This window comes from Saimiri boliviensis, chromosome 6 (assembly GCF_048565385.1).
Source record: "Saimiri boliviensis isolate mSaiBol1 chromosome 6, mSaiBol1.pri, whole genome shotgun sequence".
NCBI lineage: Eukaryota > Metazoa > Chordata > Mammalia > Primates > Cebidae > Saimiri > Saimiri boliviensis.
In genome coordinates, this window is record NC_133454.1 from 127,442,609 (window position 1) to 127,463,971 (window position 21,363).

The window sequence follows — 21,363 nt, forward strand, 5'->3', positions numbered from 1 at the left end:
ACTGCATGACGACAACATCACCTCACCTCACGTTTCTAGAATGTGTGCTGACACACACTCTACGATGCACACTATGATGTCTGTACGATAACAAAATCACCTCACCTCACATTTCTCATAATGTGTAGTATCCCTGTCATTAAGCAATGCATGACCGTAACTTAATAACTGATGTCTCTACTCTTTAAAGACAATCTTGGCTCTCCCCAGTCATATGATGCTTGCTCTGGTCAGTGCCCTCAGACTGATCAGAATGTAACCTACAGAAGGCAGGGACTCATTCTGACTTGTTCCTTGCTTGTGTTTAGAACAGTACTGACAAACAGCAGGTGCTCAACAAATATTTCTTTTAGTAAACAGTAAGAACCATCTTTGCACCCTGTTGTACTGATATCTAGGTACAGCTATAATCTGCTCAAATTACATGATTTAGCAGAGAGACAAGAGTAAAGAGTAGCCGGGCGCGGTGGCTCAAGCCTGTAATCCCAGCACTTTGGGAGGCCGAGGCGGGTGGATCACAAGGTCGAGAGATCGAGACCAACCTGGTCAACATGGTGAAACCCCGTCTCTACTAAAAATACAAAAAATTAGCTGGGCATGGTGGCGCGTGCCTATAATCCCAGCTACTCAGGAGGCTGAGGCAGGAGAATTGCCTGAACCCAGGAGGCGGAGGTTGCGGTGAGCCGAGATCGCGCCATTGCACTCCAGCCTGGGTAACAAGAGCAAAACTCCATCTCAAAAAAAAAAAAAAAAAAGAGTAAAGAGTAAAGAGTAAAGAACTTCTTATCTTTTTGTTGTTGTTAGTTTGAATTCATTGTTCTAGATTTTAAGGGACTAATATTCAAACATTAAAGTACTGCCCATCTGGAAATGCCCTTATCATTCCTTCACAATGGCAACAAAACTGAGAAGCTACTGTATTTGGTAATATAAGGTTATCCCTTAATATCTGAATGTAGGAACCTAATGATTTCAATAGTGGGCGACTGCTGTAATTTATAATGACCTTTGGAAATGAGGATATTATACATTACACTCAAGGACGTCCATGATATCACCTCGTTATGGAATTATGCTTTAGTATAAACCAGACTATTAAGATCACCAGTGTAACTCTTTCAATTTGTAAATGAAACTGAGGCCACATGCCTAAAGCCACACAATCCGCCTGTAGCAGACTGATGAGTAGAATCCAGCACTGCTGCCCAACAAATTTTCACACCAGACAAAGGTCAATTTCCTTTCCACACACACACAGAAGTACAAATGATAAATTATTTTGAAGTATTCACAGAAATACATGCCTGGACATACCTTTAACGATACTCAACACAAACAAAACATTAATTTGTACTTGATCTCAGGTCTCTTTCATGTTACAGGAATATCTGTGTGAGTTCACTGGAGAGTAAGATGTGCATGTGAGCAACACGCTTAGGTGAAAGGCAAAACAAAAAAATTCTCATCAATGCTAAAGACAGCTTTACACTTGTTTTCTAACAAGAATTTTTCATCTAGTTCCCTCACTATGGAAATTTGATTACAGTATTCAACTTTTAACGTGCTTGTCTTTTGATTTCTCTGGTAGGCACCTCTAAATAGTCTTGTAGCTATTCTACATCAGTTATAAGCTAAGAATTTTTCCAATTACTAAATTTTACCAAATTTAACATTAAAACCCCTTATGAATGATTACATAGCTCATATTTAGGAGAAAGGCACAGAACTCAAGAGCAGTATACTTTTTTTTTTTTTTTTTTAAGAGAGAGGGTCTTTCTTGCTCTGTCACCCAAGTTGGAGTGCAGTGGTGTGATCATGGCTCACTGTGGCCTCAAAGTCCTAGCCTCAAGCCACCCTCCACCTCAGCCTCCCAAAGTGTTAGGATTACCAGCATGAGCCACCACACTCAGTAACAGCAGTGTACTTTTGAAGTATGAAGAACAAAGAAAATTGAGAAAAATAGCAGTGGTGGTCCCCTGGGAGCCTTGGATCCCCCACAGTTTTGCGGAACACTTATCTACGGACTCCAAAATGGACTTCATTTAAAGAAACTCATGGAACATTAACAGACAAAAACATAAAACAATATGTACTGTGGCCTTCAGTTTGGAAGAGCATAACTTTTTTTTTTTTTTTTTTTTTGACTGAGTCTTGCTCTGTCCCCCAGGCTGGGGTACAGTGTTGCAATCTTGGCTCACTGCAACCTCTGCTTCCCAGGTTCAAGTGATTCTCGTGCCTTAGCCTCCCAGGTAGCTGGAATTACAGGCAGGCACGACTATGCCTGCCTAATTTTTGTATTTTTAGTAGAGACAGGGTTTCACTATGTTGGCCAGGCTGGTCCTGAACTCCTGGCCACAAGTGATCCTCCCATTTCAGCCTCCCAAAGTGCTAGGAATACAGGTGTGAGGCACGGTGCCTGGCCAAGTTTTTGAAAGTTATAGCCTACCATCACAATGCAGTCAAGATTTGAGTAGGAATGACCTTACCAAGACTCAGATCTTTAAAAGCTTCAAGTTTCATTTGCGTTAAAACTCTCCATCATTGAACCATCTCACAGAAGTAAAAGCTTCAAGGGACTAAAATCCTTGACTACATTCCATTTTATATCCCTTCCTCTGTTTCTTCAACTTCCTTGACCTCTAGGGTCCTTCATATTACTTATGTTCCTTTAGACAAGAGCCAATGAAACAGTGCTTTCTGAAAAATGGATGTTCTGTGGCATAAGTTTTCATTGGCAGAGAAGCACAAACCTGGTATGATACATTTAGAATTAGGTTTTTGGTTGTAAAGATGCATTAACAACAAGCAAATGGGCCAGGCAGTGGCTCACACCTATAATCCTAGCCCTTTGGGAGTCCGAGGCAAGAGGACTGCTTGACGCCAGGAGTTCAAGATTAGCCTGGGCAATACAGAGAGATGGCATAAAATAAAAAATAAAAACAAAAAATAAAAAAATTAGCCAAGGATGGTGGCATGCACCTGCAGTCACAGCTACTCAGGAGGCTTTAGTGGGAGGATGGCTCCAGCCCAGGAAATTGAGGATGCAGTGAGCCACGATCATGCCATTGCACTCCAGCCTCGGCAACAGAGTGAAAAAAAAGAAAATGAGGAAAAAGTGGCAAATGTATATAAATGTATTTTATATTTGACGTTAGATTATTCTCTCAGAAGCTATGTGGTTTGGGGAAAATTTTTGTTGAGGGCTCCTATCCCACCTGTCTCTTACTAGGTAGTTGGTAACTGGGAAAGTCATTTAACTTCTCTGAATCTTAACTTTCATTATCCATAAAGTGAGGCTGATAATATTTTCCCCATCTACCTCACAGGGTTGTCATGAAGATCAAATGAAATAATGTACCTAAAAGAGTTGTTTCTGTAAAACCACAGTACAGGGTCCTGTTACAAAGCTGCAAGTCATTCCCTTACCTCCAGGGCCTGGGAAGGCAGGTGATTTAACCACACAGAAAGCACCTACCAGGTCCAGGGCAGATACACGGTAACAAGGCTATGTTAATTTTTTTTTCCTCTGAGAACACAGAATACTACTATGGGCTAATTCTACAGAGCAAGACTCTAACTTTCCCTAAAAGTATAGCTCAGTATTGATAATGCGCTAGGGCAATTATGGATTGTAACGTACCAATTGTTTGCAACATTTTTTTCTTACTATGCTGTGATCAGTAATTTCTTTAAAATGAAAGAACACAGAGCAGAATATTTCACAATGCATCCCACACAGTACTGTTTTAGTTATATATGTATAAATGTGTGTGTACTTGGTCATTAAATAAAATGAATTTTTGGCCAGGAGTGGTGGCTCACGCCTGTAATCCCAGCACTTTGAGAGGCCGAGGAAGGTGGATCACGTAAGTCCAGGAGTTGGAGACCAGCTTGGCCAGCGTGGTGAAACCCTGTCTCTACCAAAAATACAAAAATTAGCTGGGCCTGGTGGTGTGTGCCTGTAGTCCCAGCTACTCAGGAGGCTGAAGAAGGAGGACTGCTTGAACCCAGGAGGCGGAGGCTGCAGTGAGCCAAGATGGTGCCACTGGACTCCAGTCTGGGCAGCAGAGCAAGATCCTGTCTAAAATAAAATAAAACGCATTTTCCCCCGCCACCGGGGGGGTGGGGGGAAGGGCAATGCACCATGGTTGCCTCTCACCTTTCTCCTCTGTCTGCCTGAAATGTTATAATCCCATCTCTTTCCCTAATTCCTTTAAGTCCCAGTTCAGTGTTCACATCCTCTAGGAAGTGTTCCTCGACCTTCACTGCCAAATCTAGTTATATATTTATGCTATAAAACTTAGGTGAAAGCCCTTATGTGACTACACTGTTTAAGTGTCTGCTTCCTTCATTGAGAGTTCCTAAGGTTGAGAATCTATTTTTCTTATCTCTGGCCCCAGTCTATCTAGTATAGCACACAGCACATCCTAGAGGCACTCAACTGATGAAATAAATAGGTTGTAATCTAAACCGCATAATAGAAACTGTATTTCTGGACTTTTTTTTTTTTTTTTTTGAGATGGAGTCTTGCTCTGTTGTCCAGGCTATAGAGCAGTGGCATGATCTCGGCTCACGACATCCTCCGCCGACTGGGTTCAAGTTATTCTCTCGCCTCAGCCTCCTGAGTAGCTTGGGACTACAGGTGCGCGCCCACGCCCAGCTAATTTTTTTGTATTTTAGTAAAGACGGGGTTTCACCATGTTGGCCACCATGGTCTTGATCTCCTGACCTCGTGATCTGCCCACCTCAACTTCGCAAAGTGCTGAGATTATAGGCATAAGCCACAGTGCCCGGCCATTTCTGGATTTTTTTTTTTTTTTTTAACTGTAAATTGCCGGGCACGGTGGCTCAAGCCTGTAATCCCAGTACTTTGGGAGGCTGAGGCGGGTGGATCACGAGGTCAAGAGATCGAGACCATCCTGGTCAACATGGTGAAACCCCGTCTCTACTAAAAATACAAAAAATTAGCTGGGCATGGTGACGCGCGCCTGTAATCCCAGCTACTCAGGAGGCTGAGGCAGGAGAATTGCCTGAACCCAGGAGGCGGAGGTTGCGGTGAGCCGAGATTGCGCCATTGCACTCCAGCCTGGGTAACAAGAGTGAAACTCTGTCTAAAAAAACAAAAAAAAACTGTAAATTAAAGATACTGCCTGACCTCTTCAAATCCTCTTTTTTGAGACATCCATGGTATTAAAGCAGGTAAGAGAAGCTCCTGCACTGACAGAAACAGGGCAGGAACCACAGCTGCTACCACCACTAACTTCCCTACCACTTGCCATTATGTTTTCTGGTTCACTCCCTAGTTCTGACCCTCCAGAGACAAAGAATAAGAACCTGGAAAAGTGCTTTTGGTCTTTTCAGAAATTAACTGTTGAATGCCTACATTTAACACACAACTGATGAATAATGAAGGGACAATATATTTTTTAGGCTTCTCAGGAGCCTAATATTCCTCAAAAATAAGATATAAAGCATAATTATATGAAACAGAAATAAAATATATGGAATAGAAAGATTACCCATAGAGAGTCTTTAAAGAGTCTTTAAGTCCCAACCAAGATGTCCACTTAAGAGATAGAAAGCAGAAAAATATGGGGATGAGGCCCAGCAATCGTGTGGTAATGAGACCTCCTGGTGATGCAAGCTCCGCTGCGAGAGTTACCGCTCTAAGTTACCTATTCATTGATTTTATCATGCTAGGGCAAAGAATACAAAATTTTTAGAAAAACTATGAAATAAAAAATCAGGAAATTATATTACCAACCAATCATTTTTCTGAGATTTAGGAAAAGTTCATCAATAAATTACTTTAGTAACAGCAAACTTCAGCTCAGTTCATCTAACACAGACTGAGATCCACTCTAATGTATACATAATTTAAACTAAATGTGGGTTAATAATCCAAACTGGAAGAAATCTGTGCCCTCAGGTCTCATTTATATTGTGGTCAACAGCATGATTTGAACTGCAGGTACTTTCGTGTTAACAGGCAATTCTGTCAATCACGGAACGTGGCTAAATTTCACTAGTATGAATGCACTGCACATGTCTGGATGTAGCCTAGCAGACAGAGATTCTCCACATGTCCATACGATAAAAGCTATCCAAAGGTCTTTCCTAAGCTGATAAATGAAACATCTGTAAAAATGATTCTAATGAAGCTATCAATAATTTGGGGGCTATTTAAAAATTTTTAGCTCAAAATGAGTATACATTCTACTAATAATCAGGTCATCATTTGTTCCACCCTCCTAAGTGTGGAATCCATTCTTGCTTGCATGATCTTTCCTCTAGGATTATAGGCTTATGTATTAAAGGTAGTGATGAGACTTTAAAAAGCTAACACAGACTATGGACAAATAGGGGTTGAAAACACTGTGTGGAGGCCGGGCGTGTATGTCACACCTGTTAATTCCAGCACTTTGGGAGACAGAGGCAGGAGAATTGCCAGAGGCAGTCATATCACCTCAAGTCAGGAGTTAGAAACCAGCCTGGACAACATGGTGAAACCCCATCTCTGCTAAAAATACAAAAGTTAGCCAGGTGTGGTGTGCACACTATAATCCCAGCTACTTGGGAGGCTGAGGCAGAGAACTGCTTCAATCCGGGAGGCAGAGGTTGCAGTGAGCCAAGACTAAGACTGCGCCATTGCACTCCAGCCTGAGCAACAGAGCGAGGACTCTGTCTCAAAAAACAAACAAAAAAACAAAAACAAACAAGGATGCAGACTGTCATGGAACATAGCTGGCTCACATGGAAATGCCCCCATGGTCACGGCTTGGCTAGCACACTCTGAGCTAGTTAGCCACTGACTACATTTAGAAGTAAAAATTGCCTCAATTTTTGTCCCAAATTGTTAGAAAAAAATTTCAAGAAAGTACTGACCACTTCTTAAATGGCATATTAGCTGGAAAGTAACTGTGGCTTTTGCCATTTTAAGTTACAACTCATTGTCTGTTCTGATTTCCCAATATAAAAATGTCAGGAAAATTATTACACATCTACTATATTCCAGACACTGCTGCAGGCACTGAGGATACAGCATCAAACAAAACAAAGTTCCTGCCCTCATTTGTGCTTATATTCTTTTTTTTTTTTTTTTTTTTTTGAGACGTAGTTTCGCTCTTGTTATCCAGGCTGGAGTGCAATGGCACAATCTCAGCTCACCGCAACCTCCGCCTCCTGGGTTCAGGCAATTCTCTTGCCTCAGCCTCCCAAGTAGCTGTGTTTACAGGCACGTGCCACCATGCCCAGCTAATTTTTTGTATTTTTAGTAGAGACGGGGTTTCATCATGTTGACCAGGATGGTCTCGATCTCTTGACCTCGTGATCCACCCACCTCGGCCTCCCAAAGTGCTGGGATTACAGGCGTGAGCCACCGCGCCCGGCCCCAACTCACAGTTTTAAAGGACCATGCCAGCAGCTTGCTACATGGTACTTTAAAAAAGCAGTTCTAATGAAGCTACTAAAAATTTCCAGGACAAGAGAATGCAGGGAGACAACACTGTTATTAGTTAGTAGTGCTCTATTTACCACCACTGTAAAACCAGAGGAGAACTAATGGCTGCAGCAGCAGCAGAAGTGGCAAGAAGTAGCTGGCTTCGAGATCTTTTCTGAAGCTTCTGCTGATAGTCAGGAATTGCTGACAGACTGAATGTGGGTGTGAGAGAAAGCGGTCTCAAATGTGAAGACCTGAGTTAATATTTAGGGATATGACAAAGACCATAGAAAGACTGGTTTTGGCAGGGGTTGCGATGCAGGAATTTGATTTTGGTCATATTTTCTTCCTTTTTTGGGGTCTTTTTTGGTTTTAGTCATTTTTGAGATGCCCACTACAGATCCAAGTGGAGTTGGCAGCTGGATACAAGGCTCTGAAGTCCAGCTCCAAGATAAAAATTTGGAGTCAAAGTACTATGGTATTTCAAGCCATGGGATCAAATGGAATCTAGGAATCAGTAGGTAAAGAAGTCCAAGGACTAGGTGTGGGGCACTTTAACATGTACAGGTCAAGACAGGGTCATAAAAGGAGCAACCAATGAGAAAGAGAACCAAAAGCACACCAGGGACCATGCCACGAAGGGAGTAATCCACTCGGGCAAGGACTGTAGATGGCCAGAAAGCAAATACTTTTATTTTATGAGTCTGAACTCATGCAAAGGATGGGCTATTGCTGATCTGTTAGCCTTGCTCAGAAACAACGAAGAACTTCTAAAATGGACATAATGTCTTAAACATAATGTCATTATTTGTGAGGAAGACAGGGAGCTTTAAGAAACAGATGACAGAGGGGACTATAAGGAATCAGAGAGCGAAAAACAGAGATTGATTCACAGGCCATAAAAGACAAATGTAAATTAAAATTACGGACTCGGAGGTGATGGAAATAGGTAGTTAATTTGAGAAGGCATGACTTCAGAGGACTTATAGAATCTGTGTTAAAAACATTTAAATGAGGTAGAATTCCTGAGGATTACTGTGTAAGGCTTTGCTCCTTCTATTTTTGCGTGTAAGAAAATGCAATTGTGATTATGCCCCATGATGGGCATCACTACTTCCCCAAGAGATTTACCCAACACTGAGATCAACAGGAAGATTCACTTCACGTGGTTTTTAATGGATCAACAGATGGGAAAAGCAGCACACCAGATTCTGGTACCAAACGTAAATAAGGAGGTGGGGTTGGGGGGGACAATTTATGATCAATATAAAACATACTGGAAAACTGCTAAAATAAGAGATGTATTTAAAGGGGAAAATATTTCAAGAATGATTTCAAGATTTATTTAAAGAGGAAACTCCTAATCATATCATAATACCCCACCCACCACTACCAGTACCACCAGGATACATTCTAAATCACCAATAATACCATTGGCGGGGGTGGAGAGTAATTTTTAAAAATATTTTTTCCCCAAACATTTACAGTGAACCTATTCATTATAATCAGAAAAAAACCCTCAATACTTTAATACGTTTCAAAAGAAAGCAGCATTGATTCATAGGAAATGGGCTAAGTTCCCATAGCCATGCCTGCTCTATGCCAGACAACAGCAGCCCTTCAACAAATGCCAATGCTTTCTCTTTCCGTGGTCTCTTCATGGGATTATAAATTGTTGGGTGACTTTTGAGAAGTTGTGTCCAATTTGATAACTCTGATTCCAAACCATTTTTACTTTTTTGCTTAATACCCTAAATACAAACCAAGATTTAAAAAAAAAAAAAAAAAAAGCCTGCCAAAAAAGGTTAAAACACTTGATTCTGAATGACTGGCAAGAATTTTAACATAATCTCTGTGACATTACCAAGAACCTGTAGCCAGCTGACATGCTAAACTTGTCTGCAGAGTTTATCTTAAGAGAAATTATCCAGTGGCACAGAAACAATCCCCAAGTAGTTGAAAAAGAAAAATCAACACACATTTTTAAAAAGTATGTTCTGGGTGGGTGTGGTGGCTCACGCCTGTAATCCTAACACTTAAGGAGGCTGAGACAGGTGGATTCCTTGACCCCAGGAGTTCAAGACCAGACTGGACAACATGGTCAGACCCCAGTTTCTACAAAAAAAAAAAAAAAAAAAAAAAAAAGCCAGGTGCAGTGGTGCATGCCTGTAGTCCCAGGTACTCAGGAGGCTGAGGTAGGAGGATCGCTTGAGCCCAGGAGATTGCACCACTGCACTCCAGCCTGGGTGAAAGAGCAAGACTTTCTCAAAAAATAGTAAAAAGGAGGTTCTACCCGTTAAGAGGACTTTCATAAATTTTTATTCAGAAAAGCAAAGAAAACAATTCAGTTACAATTTGCTAAGAAAACAATTCAATACACCACTGGTTAACAGTGACTGAGACTACACTGGAGAATGAGATCACAAGTAATTTTTACCAGTTATATGTTCAACTTTTCAAAACAAACACATATGACTGTAACAAACTGTTAAAGATACTTACATAAAGGGGAGGGAAACAGCCTGGCAGCGTCCCACCACAGGGCCTTTGTACTTGGGATGCTGCCAACGTCCCTGTCAGCCCCTGCCCAACCCTACTTCTCCAGCTACACAGATCTGCTTGTTATACATTTTAACCCCTTAACATTTCTTAGCATGGTTCTTACTATAACCATACTCACTACTCTGTGCAATTATCTGATAACATCTGCCTTCCCTATCGTGTAAACTAGCTTAGATACACTTTTTTTTTTTTTTTTTGAGACAGTTTCATTCTGTCGTCCAGGTTGGAGTGCAGTGGCACGATCTCAGCTCATTGCAACCTCCACCTCTCAGGTTCAGGATATTCTCCTGGCTCAGCCTCCTGAGTAGCTGGGATTACGGGCACACGCCACCACACTCGGCTAATTTTTGTATTTTTAGTAGAGACAGGGTTTCACCATGTTGGTCAGGCTGGTCTCGAACTCCCAACCTTGTGATCCACTCGCCTCAGCCTCCGAAAGTGCTGGGATTACAGGCGTGAGGCACCACGCCAAGCCACCAAATCAGTTTTTAGTTCTTTCTCCTAAAACTGAAATCACAAAAGGACTTGATATCAAAGAATTTCAAAGTGGTCTTTATCAACGACTATTCCAAATCCATCTGCAATCAATACTGCAGTAACTAAGGCTTCATGGAATCCTATGGTATCAATTACAGTGATCAAACCAATATAAGAAGCAGAAGCCCTGCAAAGCTATCAGAAGCATTTGTGATCAATATTCCAACATAACACCATAATACTACTTGACAGCGCAGTTTCTTGGTTGCTAATTTGTTAGAAAACTGTCATAAATTCATGTTCATACCTGTAACCTTAAAACTTGCTCCTATAAATACTGTTGTCTCAACTGAGAAGCTAGATGATTTGTTGGAGTAGTTCTATTGGGGTTAGTATTATGAAAAGAGAAAAGCCTTGGGGTTTTCATTTCGCTTAATTCACAATTATGTTTCTACCTAAGACAGAGCCACCACTTTAAAACTAGAACTGTCATGCTAATTCAGATGCTAATCATCAACTCCATAACAAAGAACAGGTCTCTATACTCAAGAAATAATTACAAATGTCCATATTGTTACCATTCCTACTTTCCTCCTCTAGCTTGGATGCATTTGCTTCACCCAATTCAACAGCTTTCCCAAGCACCGTCAGGTGGTAATCCCTCACTCAGACCACCAAGGAAATGGGGTCTGAAGCTGAGCAGTTTACCACCAAGGCAGAATGCTTCACCCACGCTGACACCATCACTAAGTTTGGAAAAAGACTAAACTGGTTGAGCTAATAACTCAAAGCAGGCTGCAGTATGTTGGAAAACGCCCCCCAAAGATATTGGCTCCTAATCCCTGGAGCCTTGTGAATGTTACCTTACAGGGTAAATGGTCTTTGAAGATGTCATTAAAAATTTTGAAATAAAAGAGATTATCCAAGATTATGTGGGTAGGCCTTAAATGCCACCCAAATGACTTTACATGAGGCAGAGGGAGATCTGACACCTCACACAGAAGAGAAGGTGAAGCAGACTGGAGTGGTGTGGTTACAGGTGAAGGAATGCTGCAGCCACCAGAGGCCGGAAGAGGCAAAGAGCAGCTTCCCTCCTGCAGCACAGCCCTGCCAACACCTTGATTTTGGCCCAATGAAATCGATGTTAAACTTCTGGCCTCCAGATCTGCGAGAAAATACATTTCTGTTTTCTTTCTTTTTTTAAGACTGAGTCTCACTCTGTCACCCAGGCTGGAGGCAGTGGTGCAATCTCAGCTCACTTTAACCTCCGATTCCTGGGTTCAAGCGATTCTTCTGCCTGTCTCCTGAGTAGCTGGGATTATAGGCACCTGCTGCCACACCCAGCTAATTTTTATATTTTTAGTAGAGATGGGGTTTCACTATTGCCAGGTTGGTCTTGAACTCCTGACCTGAAGTGAGCCGCCCACCTTGGCCTCCCAAAGTGCCGGGATTATAGGCATGAGCCACTGCGCCCAGCCCATTTCTGTTGTTTTAAGCCACTAAGCTTATGGAATTTGTTACAGCAGCTACAGGAAACTAACAGAGATCATGAAAAACTAAACCAAAGTAGAAATGCTTTAGTTACCACACTCCAAAAATATATAAAATTCCAACATGTCACAGGAAAAAAGATTTTAAGCAACTTTAAAGACAGTGTTTTTAAAACAAGTTTTTAAAGACTAGGCAACAAAGTGAGACCCTCACCTCTACCAAAAAAAAAAAAAAAAAAAAAAAAGCCAGGTGTGGTGGTGTGCAACTAGTCCCTGCTACTCAGGAGGCTGAGGCTGAAGGATCATGGGAGTCCAGGAGGTAGAGGCTGCAGTGAACTATGATTACGCCACTGCACTCCAGCCTGGGTAACAGAGTGAGACCTCACCTATAAATAAATAAATAGTTTAAGTCATACACTATCTTTCAATTGAAGATATAAAATGCAGCTACTGAGTTATATAGATTTTGAAAATAGAGCTAGCCTCTTAATTATACCTCTGATTGCTCACACACTGTGCTAAGCTAGATAACTGCAATCTTCCTGAGCAGCATTGTGACTCAACATTCTTCTATAAAAGCAAACTATTAACATTTCTCATTGAGCAAAAAAAATTTTTTTTTGAAGCAGAGTTTCACTCTTGTCGCCCGGGATGGAGTGCAATGGCACAATCTCGGCTCATTGCAACCTCCACCTCCTGGGTTCAAGCAATTCTCCTGCCTCAGCCTCCCTAGTAACGGGAATTACAGGTTTGCACCACCACACCTAGATAATTTTTGTATTTTTAGTAGAGACGGGTGTTCTCCATGTTGGTGAGGCTGGTCTCAAACTCCTGACCTCAGGTGATCCGCCTGCCTCAGCCTCTCAAAGTGCTGGGATTACAGGCACAAGCCACTGCACGTGGCCAAGCAACACATTTTAAGCAGCAAACCACCCACTACTGGTAAGTTTATTATCAGACATTCGCAATCCTTAGACTTACTTATTTGGCTACTGATCTACAGCCAGACATGTAAGAAACTCCTAATTGCCTTATCACAGAAAATACTGTTCCATTCTTAGGTATCACATTCAATATGTATTTATGATGAGGGATTTCATGTAAGAAAGACTTCATGCAGGGCCGGGCGTGGTGGCTCACGCCTGTAATCCAAGCACTTTGGAGGCCAAGGCAGGCGGATCACCTGAGGTCGCGAGTTCAAGACCAGCCTGACCAACATGGTAAAACCCCGTCTTTAAAAAAAGAAAAGAAAAGAAAAGAAAGACTTCATGTCTTTATCTCAGTAGATATTTTAAAACAAAGGTTTTCACAGATGGGGTTGTTGAGGGAAAGTTCTCAAAAAAAACTTCCAGAAGAAAACAAAAAATGCCTGCTTCCCCATCTCTCCACATTTGATCCATCTGCTTACCTAGCAGTGCCTAGAAATAAAATCAAGGATGCCTTCCTTTTACCGTTTTCTCTAGGACCCAAACAGCCATTCACGTTTCTAGAAACAGATGCCACCTAGTGTCAAATGTCTGTAAGTACAGCCTTTACAGCCCACAGTTTCTGTCAGTTTCAAGTACATCAAAGATTCTTAGGGGGCAAGGACAAGTGTTGAGGAAAAGCTTCCAAAAGGCGATTCTTGTGCTGGATGCTAGAGGCCACTGAGTTTGCCAGCTGGTGGGCTTTGCAGAGGCAGCCCACACAGGGACTAAGGATGTGGCTCTGCAGTCAAAGCACCTGTTCCACCCTAGCTTTATCCTTACTGCAGCAGTGTGAGCAGGCAACTCATTTAACCTCACCAACACCCATCAGTATAATGGGTTTGGCATAAGCTTTAAATGAGCACAAACTGCTAAGAAATTAAGGTCTCCCCCTTCCCTTCCAAGCAACCAAGGCAAAGGCAAAGCAGGCCAGAAACACTCTTCACAAAACTTTAATCAAGTAGAAATTTCCATTCAATTCCCCACAAGTCACATATTAAAAAAAAAAAAAAAAAAACTCATCACCTCACCCATTTAAAAAAGAACAAATGTGCAAGAGAATAATTATGACACAAGGCTGAGCACTGGTTCCAAAGAGAAGGAATGTAACTTCTGGCAACGACACATATGATTAAAAATCGTGCCAAACTACACCTCCCATCTTAAACATTCAGAGGGACTGCAGATTTTGTTACAATAAAGTTTAGTTTGTGATGTGGCTGGTCAAACAGATTATTTTCACACCCTATAAAAGAAGATACACCACAGCCCTTTAACCCACATGCAATACTATTACCCCCATTTTACAAATGAGAACAAAACTTAGAGAATTAGAAAACAAAATGAAGCCGGGCCCAGGCTGAGAGACTCTGTACTCTTACTATCATATAAAAAAGGAACACAATCAAGCCGGGCGCAGTGGCTCACGCCTGTAATCCCAGCACTTTGGGAGGCCGAGGCGGGCGGATCATGAAGTCAAGAGACTGAGACCATCCTGGCCAACACAGTGAAACCGCGTCTCTACTAAAAATACAAAAAAATTAGTCGTTGGCCGGGCGCGGTGGCTCAAGCCTGTAATCCCAGCACTTTGGGAAGCTGAGGCGGGTGGATCACGAGGTCAAGAGATCGAGACCATCCTGGTCAATATGGTGAAACCCCGTTTCTACTAAAAATACAAAAAATTAGCTGGGCATGGTGGTGCGTGCCTGTAATCCCAGCTACTCAGGAGGCTGAGGCAGGAGAATTGCCTGAACCCAGGAGGCGGAGGTCGCGGTGAGCCGAGATCGTGCCATTGCACTCCAGCCTGGGTAACAAGAACGAAACTCCGTCTCAAAAAAAAAAAAAAAAAATTAGTCGGGTGTGGTGGCACGTGCCTGTGGTCCCAGCTACTCGGGAGGCTGAGGCAGAAGAATAGCTTGAACCCTGGAGGCGGAGGTTGTAGTGAGCCGAGATTGCGCCACTGCACTCCAACCTGGTGACAGAGCGAGACTCCGTCTCAAAAAAAAAAAAAAAAGGACATAATCATGACCCAAACAAGAAAAAAAACTTTTTTTGATACAGAGTCTCACTCTGTCACCAAGGCTGGAGTGCAGGGGTGTGATTTCAACTCACTGCAACCTCCACCTCCTGGTTCAATCAATTCTCTGCCTCAGCCTCCCTAGTAGCTGGCATTACAGGCACCCATCACCATGCCCAGCTAATTTTTGTATCTTTAGTAGAGACGGGGTTTCACCATCTTGGCCAGGCTGGTCTTGAACTCCTGACCCGTGATTCACTCACATCAGCCTCCCAAAAAAATCCCAAAGTGCTGGGATTACAGGTGTGAGCCACCACGCCAGGCCCCGAACAAATTTTTCAGCACACATTGTCCCATATTTGAAGAGTGAAACTCTAGAACAAAACAGACATGGTTTCTGATTGCATGGAGGTCAGAGGATACTGTGGGAAGAGACATAATCAAGTAAGTATGTGATTATCAATTATGGTATGAGTTGTAAGAGAAACAAACAGGATGTTAGGAGAGAGACTAATGTGAGAATGGACTTGAGATGGGATGATCAGGAAAAAAATAAATCAAAATTGTAAATATAAAAATGAGGCCAGGCATGGTGGCTCATCCTATAATTCTGGCACTTAGGATGCCAAGGTGGGAGGACTGCTTGAGCCAAGGAGATTGAGGCTGCAGTGAGCCAGGATTCCACCACTGCTCTCTAGCCTGGGAGGCTACCAGACCCGGTTTAAAAAAAAAAAAAATTACCTTTTTTGAGTCAAAATCTCTCCTGGTCCCTATTTATATGCAGCAAACAAATATTTCCTCTAAACTCTTCAGGACCCTGAATGACATCTGGTTTTGCTTCCTTTCCAATGTGGGAGAAAGAAGCGGGTTTTTCTGTGGTTCCACTGGCTCACTGGCTGAAGGTTCAAGCCCCCCTTTACTTCTCAATGAGGAAAACTCCAGCTTCCTAAGAGCAAATTGCTTTTCTTACTAAAAATATCTACTTCTTTATATGATGCAACATAAGCATTTCCTCGAAAAAAAAATACTCCTCAGAGATCATTAAAATGTATCAGATATTTCAACCCTGTTATACAAATCAGACAGACAAAATGATTCATCAGGCAGACCTAGAATCCACTCAGTTCAACAAACTTAGGAAGACTTTACCAGACCCACCAGGCACTGTTCGTGGTGCTGGAATACTGGTCACATCCAGGGAACACTAGAGGGCGCGTGAGAGCGTCTACTTTCAAGAAAATCAGTGAGGGCTACTACGTGAGCTAGGGACCAAAATAAAAGGGAAGCATGTGGGGGGAGGGGGAAGTTACCTGACAACAGGGTAGAGAAGCACAGAATAGGAAGTACAATGACCCTTCACTGAAGAGGCCTTTTGCACAAGGCCTAAGAGGCAATCCCAGTGCCATTAAAGATCTGCTGGCCAGGCATTAATATAAAGGTGGCATAAGTTAGACAAACAGGTGTCAGAACACATGCATTAGGTTTCTACTGGTTCGCCCTAACGTGCATGACTCGGGATTCGCTAGCTCAGAAACCCTGTGAGGTGGGACAGGTATTAGCATTACAATTAGGAGGCTAAACTCGGAAACAAATTGCTTTCCTAAACTCAAAGTGCTACTAAGTGGTAAGGCTGGATCTAAAACCTTCATCTTTAAACTGAGGTCTGGGGCTTACTCCAGTGCTTGAGCATGTACCACCTACAGGTTTCTCACCAGCAAATGATCCCTTGATCTATTTACTGTCTTCTTTAGTGTGCTATCATAATAGACAAACCTAGCTCACAGAGATGCAACTGGTATTGTAAGAGCCATACAGGCCCCCAATCAAGCTCTGCGGGCCACTGACACCCTAGTCTCTCAATTCTAAAACCCAATTGATTGATTATCTCATAATGACATTTCAAAAAAAGGAGGCAAACTACATGAAACATGCCAATGAACTAAGATAATTAGGAGATGTCAAAATGTGATTAAAATAATTCTTAGGAGAAAACAGGATGGTAGTACAGTGTCAAAGATGAAGTACTAATATGTACTAATATAATTTTGGATTGGAAGTGATCTCAGAGGTTGTTGAGTCGTTCTACAGACGAAGAGAGACTAGGTCCTTTCAATGACTTATACCAAGTGTCCCCAAACTTTTTACACAGGGGGCCAGTTCACTGTCCCTCAGACCGTTGGAGGGCCGCCATATACTGTGCTCCTCTCACTGACCACCAATGAAAGAGGTGCCCCTTCCTGAAGTGCGACGGGAGGCCGGATAAATGGCCTCAGGGGGCCGCAGTTTGGGGACGCCTGACTTAAACAAATAGTGACAGAGCAGAGAATGGTATTGATTGTTATTCCATGGTCCTTCGACTATTCCTAAAATTATATACAGCAGTCATAATTTTGTACACAGCCCTAGAAGATAGCCTGGTGTTCAAGTCTGTCTCATTTGGATGCCAGCTAGCCCCAAATCAACCCCATGCACACACATAATGGATCACTCCCCGCATTTACATAACACGCAGTACTGGAGCTAACAGGGTGACGGAATGAAGACACACGCTCCCTGTGGTTCAAAGTGTGCGGAAGATTCTTAACCATCAGAGTGTTCTAGGGCTGACAGTCCTGGAACTCCTGCCCAAGGAAAAGGATTTTGCTACTGGAGACAAAGTTAACCTTACACATGGTACACAGAAACATGAAATAACCGGACCGCACCGATTTATCTTAAAGGATTTGGTCCGTAAGCCATGTGAAGGGCATTCCTGTGGACAGAGGGCTGCTTAGATGCCACACACACAAATCTCTTTGTCACACAACCTGGCCACCTATCCATGCCCTATAAACCTATAAATTGATACAATCCCATTTTCGAATAACTCAAGAGAAAAATCACCAAACAACTTCCTCTAGCCACCAAACTCCCTGCTGAAAGACACGCAGACACCAGGACATTTCCTTCACGCGCCTCTCCCTCTCAGAGGCAGCTACGTTCCATCCACCTCCACCTTCCCCAGTACTGCCCACTGGGATCTCCTACGACAATGAAAAGTTCAGAGCATGAGCAGTTCAGGGTGTTTGGGAAGGCAGATGAAAATATGGGCGCGAGAATACTTGGAAAATGATAATGAAACAGTTTGGTTTCAAAAGTTACAAAGAATCGAGTCCTACTCTCTGCTTGAACAAGCATCTATCATATTCCCTTCAGTCTTTAACTCAGTTTTTAAAAAATGATGCTTGTAAATAACATTAAAGTGGATTTTGAAAAACTAATACAAACTATTAAGCTTGACATCTTGGAGATTAATACATGAACCCATTCATCAAGTGTCTATGAGTACCTACTCTGTACCTGCCCGTGGGTGGACAAGAGAACGAGGCTTGCGCGCGCGCGCGCAAGTGTGTGTGTGTTTCACCAGGTGGCAACATTCTCACGGGGCCTTTCCTAAGGACGTGTGTGTACGGGCGTGGAGAAAAGGGGTGGAGGAATGCCGGGCAGGGCACAGCCCACAGGGACCAGGCATGGGAAGCCAGTGCAGCCAGGGCTTGGGAGACGAACCAGAAATGTAGAAAGTTTAGAGATTAAAAAGTGAAAAATGCGCTGGAGTTCCCACAGATGTAGGGATTAGAGCGTTTGTGGACTCTAACCCCGGATTTTAAGGCGCTCCGAGAGAGACAGGGCCACACCTGTGGTTCAAATTCCTAAACCTTCAAGTACACCATAAATCTGAATCTACAGCAAGTAGCAATTTATGTATTTCAACATGCGCACAATATCTGTGATTATTTCAGGCAAAAATGATTTCCTCACCCCTTTTCAAAATATTTGTTTTTACTACTAATTGCCAATATTATAGGCGTGTTCTCAACATTAAAGGCTAAAGGAAGAAAGTTATAGGTGGCAACTGCTTCCTCTGGAGATCCTACCCAGCAGAGTTCAGACCTGTAAGGCCAACCTCACCTACCCTTTATATCAAACTGGTTTAAATCTAAAACACACAAAGAATCACAGTCAATCAAATTAATTCATCTGCCCACTGTTCTAAGGAAAACTACCTCCACTCCGGGTAAATTTCATTTGGCAAATTCTTAAATGTTAATTTCAAAAAAAAAAAAAAAAAAAACACATGTTCACCTCCCCGGTATTCCTTAAGTTCCACCACTTAGCAGATCGTTAAGTTACTGCTCCAGACCCGGATCCGATACACCCAGACTGAATTTTTCTGCACCCAACTTGCTTCTATGTGAATCCGGCAAGTTGGATCGAGTTGTCAGTGTGAACACCTGCCTGCTCCCCCTTCCAAGGCGGAGGTGACAACGGTGCACCTCATCCGCGGAGAAGCGGAAGGACAGACGGACACCAGGGGACGCAGGAAGGGCCGATAAAGCACAAAGGGGAAGCGGCGGCCGCGGGGACGGAGGGTGGGCTGCAGAGCGAGCTCCGGAGGGCTCCGAAACGCGCTCGAGCCAAAACAAAAACAAAAAGTTGAGCGCGGCAGTGGGAGCAGATTGGGCGAGACGGTTCACGGCTGCCCATTGGAGAACAGGGAAAACAGCGTCCCCCAATCGCGAGCGGCGGGGCTGCTCCCCTCGTGCGGCCGCGGGCCCGGCCCCGACGCTGCCCGGCGGCCGCTACCGCTCCCTTCCGGCCGCGGCCACCACTGCAGGCCCCGCGCCGGCCCGGACGAAGCCCCGCCCCCCGCGCCCGGCCGCTAGCGCCCGGCCCCGGCCCCGGCCCCACCCGCCCCCGGCCCCGACAGCCGAGCGACCGGCCCCGGCCCGCGGCCCCCCACGCCCCCGCCCGCCCCGGCGCCGAGGCCGCCCCCCGCACCCCCGCGCCGGCGCCCCCCGCCTCCCCAGACTCACCGTCCGCACCGCCCGGCTCCTCCTCGGGGCGCGTCCAAGGCCCCGCTGCCCGGCAGCTGCGATGCGGGACCGCGCCGCCGGGCCCCAAGTCCCAGTCCCCTCAGAAAATTAATCACCAAAAATAATTCCAGAGAAAAATGGAGAGTAAAATCCAAGATGGCGGCGCGGGCCGCAGCACCGCCCGCTCCCTCCGCGGACGGGAAAAATGAGTCCCCGCGGCCGCCGAGCCGAGCCCCCCGCCCCCACCCGGTGGCCGCCGCCGCCGCCGCGCCCCCCGCGCCTCCCGCGCCCTCGGCCTCAGCTCGCCGCGCCCCCGGCGCCCGCCCCCAAGCCCCGCCGCCCGGGGCCTCACCTCCGCCTCGCGCACGGCCGTCCGTACGAAACGCGTCCGTCGGCTTCGGGAGTCCGTGTCCCAGGTCCGTGCGCCGCGCGGTGCCACCTCCGGTCCCTGGGCGTCTTCACCTCATCGCCCCGCAGCCCCGCCGCCCGCACCGCCGCCGCGTCGCCGCCCCCGGTGAGCCGCCGGGACCCCGCCCGGGCACGGTGGAAGGATACGAAAAGGAGGCCGCGGCCTCGACGGCGGAGGGACACCGTGCCGCGCGGCCGCCACAGCGTGCGCGCGCCTCCCGCCCGGCCTGGCCGCCGCGGCGCTTCCACGGGGCTCCGTGCGGGACGCGGGCACGCGCGGGGAGCGAGTTCCGCGCCGGGCGCTCCCGACGGCGGAGGGACAAAGGGCGATTCAACACGCGCCGTCCCCTCCCCTCGCGGCGGAGGGATTCGCTGCCGGCCGGTCGGCGGCCGGTATCCCTCCGCCCTCACTGCCCTTTAAATTGCGGCCGAGGCGACGCTACCGGCGCCCGGTGGGCGCCACCTTAGGGTCTCGCGCTGTGCGTACGCGACCGCGTCTCGGCTTCTTTCCCTGACCCCGTCCCAGCGGGGCTCCGGCTGACGTGGGTGCTCGCACACCTGCACCTACCAGGGACGGCTCTGAAGCCTGCCCGTTGGGCTGCCGCCTGGGGGACCGGGACGCCCTCAGCTGCTGTGCGTCCCGGTCGCGCCGAGGGAGGTGGCCCCGGGCAGACGACCGTCTTTGTTGTGGGAATGGGGGTCGCTGGCAGCAGATACACCCTGAGACCATGTGGGCAGCCTGAGCGTTCCTGCGCGGAGCGTGCAAGGGAGGAGGGGAGCGGGCGCGCCTCGGCCTGGCCCCCCGCGGGCCCCGCCGCCCCCGGCACCCACCGTGCGCCCCGTGCCGCGCTTCGATCGGCTTCGCCCCGCTCCGGGTGGGCCCTGCGCGCCGGCCTTGCGGCCCCTCCTCTGGGAGCCCGGGTCGGCGGGGAGATCCCGAGGGGGCCCCTGCGAGCCGGGGGGCTGCAGAGCCTGGCTGGGCATCAGTCTTGCAGTCCAGACAGCAGAACAACGATGGGCGCGCGCCGGACCCCTGCGGGGCTGCCCGGGCCCTCGCAAAGCCTCCCTCCCACGCCTCAGCACGACCCCCGGAGGTGGGGGCCATGTGGGTTTCACTTTACACCTCGGGAAACTGAGGCACGGGGCGTTCGGT

General features: G+C 45.8%; 1 protein-coding gene across 3 annotated transcripts in view; it reads right to left on the bottom strand.

The window, feature by feature from the left end:
- The window catches only part of KMT5B (lysine methyltransferase 5B), a 59,971-nt gene extending 39,480 nt beyond the window's left edge, over positions 1-20,491 (bottom strand). The window contains exon 1 of one of the 3 annotated variants that reach the window (XM_039470796.2): positions 20,155-20,491. The gene's annotated coding sequence lies outside the window, so the exon portion shown is untranslated. Of the gene's footprint in view, positions 1-19,802; positions 19,996-20,154 lie in introns of those variants that run through there. The other 2 variants (XM_039470797.2, XM_039470798.2) reach the window with 2 other exon arrangements.
- Positions 20,492-21,363: the final 872 nt, after the last annotated feature.